Raw genomic sequence first — 9,537 nt, 5'->3', positions numbered from 1 at the left:
TTTTTTTTTTTTTTTTTTTTTGGAGATTTTCCTGAGATGTCAGGATTTAGAGAGAAAGGATTTGGCGCTTCCAAGATCAAGAGACTGAGAGACCCACACCCCTTATTCTCAAAGGGATGAGAATTTCCTAGCAGAATTAGAACACAGACTAGTAGCCCTTTCCTTCCCCCCACCCCCACACCCTGGAGATTCCCCAGGCACAAGGTCACCTTAGCTCAGCCCAGCCAGCCACCTGGTGGTAAAAGAAAGCTGACTTAGCAGGATACGAGGGGCAGAAGGCCTTGCACCCACGCCAAAAGCCACTTCAAGAAGCCTTGTAGATTGCACCTTTTAAAAACTAACCCCGCAAAGGAATTTTTAACTTCTCTCTCTCTCTACCTTGTTGTTTCTGGGTAGTGAAGAGGAAGTTCCTGGCCAGCCAGTAATTGCCTGTACTCGCTTGTACTTACAATAAAAGAGTTAGCCTCGTAATTTGCAGTCCAGTCCACTCTGCTTTCTGGTGGTCTCCCTCAGTCGGGTGGGGAGGGTGCTCTAGACACAACAGAGACCAAGCAGAGAGAGCTGGAAAGTTCCAACTAAACAAACAAGGCTGTTTGAAAATTTCCTCTACCAAAGCAATTAATCCAAAACTCTTCAATTTAGCCTCACACAGACTTTTCAAACAAGGACAAAAAGCAGTCATACTCTTAGCCAAAATATCCCACGATATCTCTAGGCCACAGACAAACATTCTTCTCTGAAACTTCTTGAACGGGGCCCCACAGTTCAAATCACCCACAGCGCCACTGTCTTCCATGTTTCTACAAGTATGACCCATTAAACCCCACTTACAGCACTCAGCTGCTTTTCTAAATCAAAGTCCCAAAGTCCACATTCCTCATGGTCTGGTCTATCACAGCAATACCCCAGCCCCTGGTACCAACTTCTGTCCTCGTTAGGGTTTCTATTGCTGGGAAAAAACACCATGGCAAAGATATTAATTCACACAACTATGAACACCTGATTTTTGACAAAGAAGCTAAAATTATACAATGGGAAAAAGAAATCATCTTCAACAACTGGTGCTGGCATAACTGGATATCAACATGTAGATAAATACAAGTAGATCCTTACTATCCCTATGCACAAAACTCAAATCCAAATGGATTAAAAAACCTCAATATAAATCCAACCAGACTGAACCTGATACAAGAGAAAGTGTGAAGTAGCCTTCAATGCATGGACACAGGAGACCACTTCCTAAATATAACACCAGTAGCACAGACACTGAGAACAGCAATAAATAAAGAGAACTTCTTGAAACTGAGAAGCTTCTGTAAAGCAAAAGACATAGTCAATAAGACAAAATGACAGCCTATAGAATGGGAAAATATCTTCACCAACCCCACATCAGACAGAGGACAGATCTCCAAAATACATAAAGAACTCAAGAAATTAGACATTAAATCCCAAATAATCCAATTTAAAAATGGGGTACAGAACTAAACAGAGAATACTCAATAAAAGAATCTCAAATGGCTGAAATACACTTAAGGAAATGTTCAACATCCTTAACCATCAGGGAATTGCAAATCAAAATGACTCTGAGATACAATCAGATGGGCTAAGATCAAAAACATGAATAATAGCTTACGCTGAAGAGGATGCAAAGGAAGGGGAACATTCCTCAATTGCTGATGGGAATACAAACTTCTACAGCCACTCTGCAAATCAGTATGGCGGTTTCTCAGAAAATTGGGAATCAACCTACCTCAGGATCCAGCAACACCACTCTTGGGCATATACCCAAAGGATGCTCAATCATATTACAATAACATTTGTACAATTATGTTCATAGCAGCATTATTTGTAATGGCCAGGAACTGGAAACAACCTACATGCCCCTCAACCAAAGAAAGGATAAAGAAAATGTGGAACATTTACATAATGGAGTACTACTCAGCGGTAAAAATCAATGGCATCTTGAAATTCATATACAAATGGATGGAACTAGAAAAAAACATCCTGAGTGAGGTAACCCAGACCCAGAAAGATAACATGGTATGTACTCACTCATAAGTGGATACTAGCTGTAAACAAAAGGATAACGAACCTGCAGTCCATGACCCTAGAGAAGCTAAGTAACTAGGTGAAACCTAAGAAAAAACTATATAGATGCACCTGGGATAACTCATACTCCCATGCCTTCAGACCTTTTTTCAGGATTTTTTCTGCTTGGATCCACAGACTGTGCCGCGAGCAGCAATCTTTTCATTCCCCTGATGCCATAGGACCTACCCATGTATCTCACTTGGAAAATGCAGGTGCCGGGCCTGCGAGTCACTTCAACACCTTGGCTGCCAGGGTCGGTCTCTGCTCTCTCCCACACAGATACTGATACACAACTGCCTGATACGAACTTTCCATATGGGGTTCTCCTTCCCACCGTGATCCTGGACCATGGGGGAAACTGAAGCTCCTGAAGGATGTGAACGCAGGCAGCCAAGTCAAACAGTCAGATGATGTCACTTCCGTTGTTCAGAATCTTCCCTGCTTCTCATGACTCTGAGAATAAAATCTCGTCTCTTCTCCATTTCCTTCCCTGTCACTTACTCTTCTGCCCTCCGCTGCTTCCAAGCCTTACCCACTTTGCTGTCCTCAAGCTAGGTGAGGAACCCCAGCCCTCACCCTCCACAATGACTCTTCCCCTCAGCCACAGAACCTTCTTATCTTCTTCCCAGCCAGCCAGCCAAGGGCATGCCCTGGAGGCTGCAGGGGGGACCTCTCTGCCCATATGTACCACCCTGCCATCTCTACATGACTAGGACCTACCACTGAAGGTCTGGGATTTCAAACAATGTTCCTGGGCCACACCTGAGGGAACACATCCTCTATACTCAGAGTCCCCAGATTTACCCAGGTGACTGTCCCCAATCCAATTGGGAAAGTGGGGACAGAAGCAGAGACCTTATTTCCTTCTCATCTGATTTTTTTACTCTCCCTTGACTGGTCATGGTTCTGAGACCATTGTTTAAACCCTCTTCATGTGTAGTGATGAGGCGAGCAGGCCTGCTTTTCATCCCACCCAGCTCCAATGATGTAGGGGGATCTTCTATCTAACTGTTGCTTTCATTGGTTAATTAATAAAGAAAACTGCTTAGTCAGAACATAGGTAGGTGGGGAAGAGAGAACAGAATTGTGGGAGGAAGAAAGAAGAGTCAGGCAGACACCATGCTTCTCCTACCCAAGACAGACGGTGGTTAGAATCTTCCTGGTAAGCCACCACTTCGTGATGGTACACAGATTATTAGAAATGGGTTAATCAAGATGTGAGAGTTAGCCAATAAGAGGCTAGAACGAATGGGCCAGGCAGTGTTCAAATGAATAGTTTCCATGTAATTATTTCAGGTGTAAACTAGCCGGAGAGCCGGGCGGCGGGAAGCGGCTCACCGCTCCTTTTACTACAATCATGTTCCTTTATTCTGTTCTGTTTGGGACAGAGTTTCATTCTGTAATCCAGTCTGGCCTAGAAATTACTATGTAGACTAGCTTTGAACTCAAGATGATCCTCCTGCCTCTAGGCCCCAAACTCCTCCCCTTGGCCAAGAAATGTCTGTTTTGTTCTTTTTCTTTTTGTTTTGTTTGTTTTTTTGGTTTTCCTAAACAGAGTTTCTCTGTGTAGCCCTAGCTATACTGAAACTCTCTCTCTCTCTCTCTCTCTCTCTCTCTCTCTCTCTCTCTCTCTCTCTCTCTCGTGTGTGTGTGTGTATGTGTGTGTGTGTAGACCAGGCTGACTTTGAACTCACAGAAAGTCACCTGCCCCTGCTGAGATTAAAGGCATGTGCCACCACCGCCCGGCTCATTTTTATGTAGCCCAGCCTGGATTGAATTTACTATGTAACATGTCTAGAAGAGCAGATCCTGAGCCTCCAGGCAGGACTGGGCACTGTGAGGCTCCAGCCTTCTGACCCAGTACCTTGACAGTTGCAAGTGAACACCAGGATGAGACTGGAGACAGACTGAGAGACACACGTGCTCATAATCTCTACGAAATTGCTGCTCCGTCCCGATCATCTACTTAGAGAGGTTTAGACAGTCTAAATCTTCACTTTTTTAATTAAATACTAAGCTGCATTTGCAGAGTCTCAGAAGGTCCTTCACAGAGTCCCAGTGCTCCTAAAAGTCCAAGGTGGAAGCACCAAACGCAGACAAGGTTCTGAGCAGCAAGGTTTATGTTCTGCATGTCATGCTTGTTTGTCTTCTGCCACCTCTGAAGTGAGCCCTTGTAAATCACCTCATTTTATGTAAGTCAGGGGAGAAAAATCAATGTTGGGAAAGGACTTCTGACCCCCGGGTCTCGCTGCTATCTAACACCCACCCCCATGACCTCTGCTCCCGCCAGACCGTGAAGTACTCACTGAAATTTGCAAGAGGGTCAAAGCTCTTTGGGGTGAAGCTCTCCTCTGCTGAGACAGCCTTGAGAACGGCACATGAGCACACACTTTGTACTCCCGGGGCTCCTGCCTCCGTCTCCCAAGTCCTGGGATTTCTGGCATACTGTCCTCAGCTTAGACGTGGGTATGGAAAGCTGTCTTGACTCCTCTCCAGTTGGGCACAGTGGTGCACACCTGTGTAAGCCTCAGCACTCAGGAGGTGATGAGAAAAAGGTCATCCTGTGGGCTAAATGGTGGAGGATCGGAGTATGGCAATAAGCCCTGCTGGGGCAATTCCACAAAAACAGAAAGAACTTGCCCAGTGAACGTACTAATGCTTTCTTTCCAAAGAGACTGGAAACTTTTACAAAGGGGTAAGCTCCATGAAAAAGCACGTGTTTGGTATGTCCAATGTCTTGGGTTCAAGCCTTGGCACTAATGAATTAACTAGGTAACTCAGCAATGGATGGATGGATGGATGGATGGATGGATGGATGGATGGATGGATGGATGAAATTAAAGAAAAGCCCATAGCCATTAGGAAGCCCCATGCCTGGGAAAGAGGACACTGACTCATGGCACAGAGTACTAACGGGCACCAAGGAGCTCTCTTCTAGCTGGAAATCATCAAATCAGGCCACATCTGGTGTCCCCATCCACCACTACCACCCAACCCCCTCTGCCCGCCACCCACCTCCTCTGTGCCTTGTCAGAATCTACTGGACTGTCAGCTTTCAGAGATTGGGCATGTCCTTTGTGATTAATAGCACTGCCACTATCACCTGAACTGGCATTGGCCCGGCTTTCTGGATCTAGAGTCTGGCATTTGTATGTATATTTTGTGGGACAGAGTTCAGAAATGCCCTGAGAGCAAAAGCAGTGTGTCCAACCATGGGAAACAAGAAGACAAGCTAGCTGTCTTAGGACCGGGCCAAGGTTTAGGGTGTAAGATGTGCGAGGTCCTTGGTGCAATGCCCAGTAATGCCCATCGAAATTGAAAGCCTCTCTCGTGACCACCATTCAGTACACTATACGCTTGTTTTAGGATGGTTTTCTTGCTGAGTTCATGAAAAGTTCCTTCCCTGTCGTCCTCACCAACATGCCCCACTCACACAGTAGAGACCTGAACTCCTTTTGACAGCCAGAGAACTAAGAGATGGTGCTTAGAGTTACAGGAAGCCTTCCTTGTGTTCAGCCCTCTTCTCTGGCTGCCTTTTCCCAGCTAGTCACACCCTATCCCCTCAGCTTGGAAGATGACTCTGGAGTCTTCCTGTCCAGCTCCCCACTTGAAGTGTGAGGCCTGCAAAAATGGGCACCTCACTTTGACCCTCTCCCCCCGACACCTCAGGCCCAGAGATGGCCATTTCCACAGTGTTCTAGAGAGTTCTAGACTAGGATTTTTCCCATATGTGAAAACAAATAGGGCTGCCTTCCTGCTTTGCCTCAAGTCCTGAGTCGAAAGTGTTCTGAAACTAAACGTTTTCTGGTGACTTTTGAAGCCTCCATTCACCCCACAGCGTTCACAGGAAGGACAGTCCTGTCCAGGCATGGTGACACCTGGAAGGCATGGCAGCAGAAAGAACACATGCTCTGGGCCAGCCTGAGCTACACAGAAAAAAAAAACATACAATTGCACCCAAATAATATACAGCGTGTTTACTATGTCACCTTCCTTGCCTTGGGGAACTGTGGGACCTGCAGAGATAACTTAGCTCCCAAAAATGTACACTTGCAGAGGACCCAGGTTCAGTAGCCATCACCCACACGACTGCTCCTAACTGCTGCTAACTCCAGTCCCAGAGGATCCAACACCCTCCTCTGACCTCCAAGGGTACCTGCACACACTAGTGCACACAAATCATGCAGACAGGCACTCAGTACTTGGTGTGGGACCATGGTCTGTATTCTGTCTATTATATTTTAAATAAACGCTGATTGGTCAGTAGCCCGGCAGTAAGTATAGGCAGGACAACCAGACAGGAAGTAGAGGCGGGTCAATGAGAACAGGAGAATTCTGGGAAGGGGATGCAGTCCCGGCCCCACCACAGAAGGAGCAAGATGTGACTGCCTCGCTGAAAAAGGTACTGAGCCATGTGGTTAGCATAGACAAAAATAATGGGTTAATATAAGTTATAAGAGTTAATAAAAAGCCTGAGCTAGTGGGCAATCAATTTATAACTAATGTAGACCTCTGTGTGATTTCTTTGGGACTTAACGATTGAAGGAACTGGGCAGGACAGAAACCACGACAACAAGTACTTAAATTTTAAAAATATATACTTCCTTTTAAAGCTGTTTTTTAACTATAGTATATTATTAACTTTTAAAAAGGGAAGGTTGTGAGGTTCTTTAGGAGAGAGACAAGGCTCTCTGTTTCTGCAAATATGTTCAGACCCTCTATGCCAGCTCATTTTCCCAGTGATCTCTCATTGATCAAAGAGTTCAACGAAAGTCACCTGCTATGTGTTTGCCTCCCTGTGTCTCCTATAATTCTGACTTTGTAAATTTTGCACTTTGTTATTTATGCACAGATGATCATTTATCCAATTATTGCTCACTGCATTATAAATAGCCTTCCTTCATCTCCACTTTGTTTTTTTTTTTTTTTTTTTTTTTTTTTTTTTTTTTGGTTTTTTTGAGACAGGATTTCTCTGTGGCTTTGGAGCCTGTCCTGGAACTAGCTCTGTAGACCAGGCTGGTCTCGAACTCACAGAGATCCGCCTGCCTCTGCCTCCCGAGTGCTGGGATTAAAGGCGTGCGCCACCATCGCCCGGCTGAAGGGATGACTTTAAGGCCACCTTTCTGTAACACTGGCGGCTAGATTTCAGCATGCAAATTTTGGGAGGACAGAAACATTTAAGAAACTAGCAGCACTAACATGAATACTTACATAACAAGAATTATACCCAAATCAGCTAATACACAATACATTCGTATATCTGCAGCTACCCTGAAAATGGTTTTTAGATATTTTTTTCAATTCAATAACCACTCACAGATTACATCTGATTATGTCTCAATTCCTTTTATTTCAGAAAATGCCTTTCCTTAATTTTGTTATGTTACTTTTTATTTTCAAGAACACATGCTAACGGCAGGTGAAGTCAGTAGGTAAATGCATTTAATGTGCAAGCTTTGTGGCCTGAGTTTGACCTTTGGAAACCACATAGAGGTGAAAGGAGAGGCCTGGCTCCCCAAAGCTGTCCTCTGGACTCCACACATGTGCCATGTGCACACACACAAATAATAAGTGAATTGATTTTACTTTTTTTTTTTTTTTGGTTTTTTTGAGACAGGGTTTCTCTGTGGCTTTGGAGCCTGTCCTGGAACTAGCTGTGTAGACCAGGCTGGTCTCGAACTCACAGAGATCTGCCTGCCTCTGCCTCCCGAGTGCTGGGATTAAAGGCGTGTGCCACCACCGCCCAGCTTGATTTTACTTTTTAAAAAAGTACTTGACAACTTTTTGTTTGGTTGGTTGGTTAGTTTGGTTAGAGTTTTTGAGACAGAGCTTCTCTGTATAACTCTTGACTGTCCTGGAACTTGCTCTGTAGACCAGGCTGGCTTCAGACTCACAGAGATCCACCTGTCTCTACCTCCCAAGTACTGAGAATAAAGGCGTGTGTCACCACGGCCCAGCTTCCAATTGTTTTTATTAAATGTCTCATTGTTTCTTTACATTTCATCTCTCTCCCTTTTCTAGCATTTACCTTTCCAGCTAGGTCTAAAGACTGGTTAGGCTTGGATCCAACATTGTACCTATAATGACATCTTATATTTTATATGCTAGGAGTTATGTAACAGGAATCTATCTCAATAGCATAAATTCCTAATTTGATCCAGTTACTGGTTATGGAAACTACCCAGTGTCTCAATACATGCCTTCCACTATAATTGATGACTAATCTGTAGGGTGAGACCCTGTCCCATGTGAACCTTCTAATCACAAACCACATTTCCCCACAAGGGTTTTAGCATCAATTGGCAATGCTCACTTTCATCAATTATTGCATTAAAAGGCTGCAATATGATGACTTTCTTTTCTATTCTTTGATTTGGGTCTAGATTAAAGTGTGATCATTGTTAAAATTCAGTTACATAGTGCTGGGCAGTTCCTCCACTGGCATTTTCCTGATGCAGTCTTCAGTTGTTAGCATTTGCTAGTCCTTTAACTTCTAAGGACATCAATTGGAAATTTTTTTTGTATGGCTGGATTTGTGGCTAGGTGTTAGTGACATCTAGATTTGTCATGGAATATCTTGTTTTGTCCTTCTATGGTGACTGAAAGGTTTTCTGGGTATAGGAGTCTGGGCTGGCATCTGTGGTTTCTTAATGTCTGCATAATGCTTGACCGTGACCTTCTTGTTTTCATCATCTCCAATGAGAAGTCAGGTGTAATTCTAATAGGTCTACCTTTATATGTTACTTGGCCTTTTTCCTTTGTAGCTCTTAATATTCTTTCTTTACTCTGTATATTTAGTGTTTTTGATTATTAAGTGACAAGAAGACTTTTTTATCCAGTATATTTGGTGTTCTGTAAGGTTTTTGTATATTCATAGGCATATCTTTCTTTAGTTTAGGAAAGTTTTCTTCTATGATTTTGTTAAATAAATTTTCTGTGCCTTTCAGTTGAACTTCTTCTCTTTCTTCTATACCTATTATTCTAAGATTTGACCTTTTAATGGTGTCCCATATTTCCTGGATATTTTGGTTTAAGCTTTTGTTAGATTTAACGTTTTCTTTTACTGATGAGTCTATTTCCTCTATTGTATCTTCAGCACTTGAGATTCTCTCTTCCAACTCTTGTATTCTGCTGTTCATGCTTGTGTTTGTGGTTCCTGATCTTTTTCTCATGATTTCTGTTTCTATAATTCCTTCAACTTGTGTTTTCTTTATTGTTTCTATTTCAGTTTTCAAGTCCTGAATAGTTTCTTTTATAGGTTTGATTTCTTTTTCTTGGTTTTCTTTAAGAGATTTGCTGGTATCTTCCAATTTTATGTTTGTCTTTTCCTCAATTTATTTAAGGGAATTTCTCATTTAATCTTTAAAAATTTCAGCCGGGCGATGGTGGCGCACGCCTTTAATCCCAGCACTTGGGAGGCAGAGGCAGGCGGATCTCTGTGAGTTC

The sequence above is a fragment of the Microtus ochrogaster genome, chromosome 1 (assembly GCF_000317375.1).
Source record: "Microtus ochrogaster isolate Prairie Vole_2 chromosome 1, MicOch1.0, whole genome shotgun sequence".
NCBI classification, from domain to species: Eukaryota; Metazoa; Chordata; class Mammalia; order Rodentia; family Cricetidae; genus Microtus; species Microtus ochrogaster.
Note: the sequence above shows the minus strand (reverse complement) of the source record.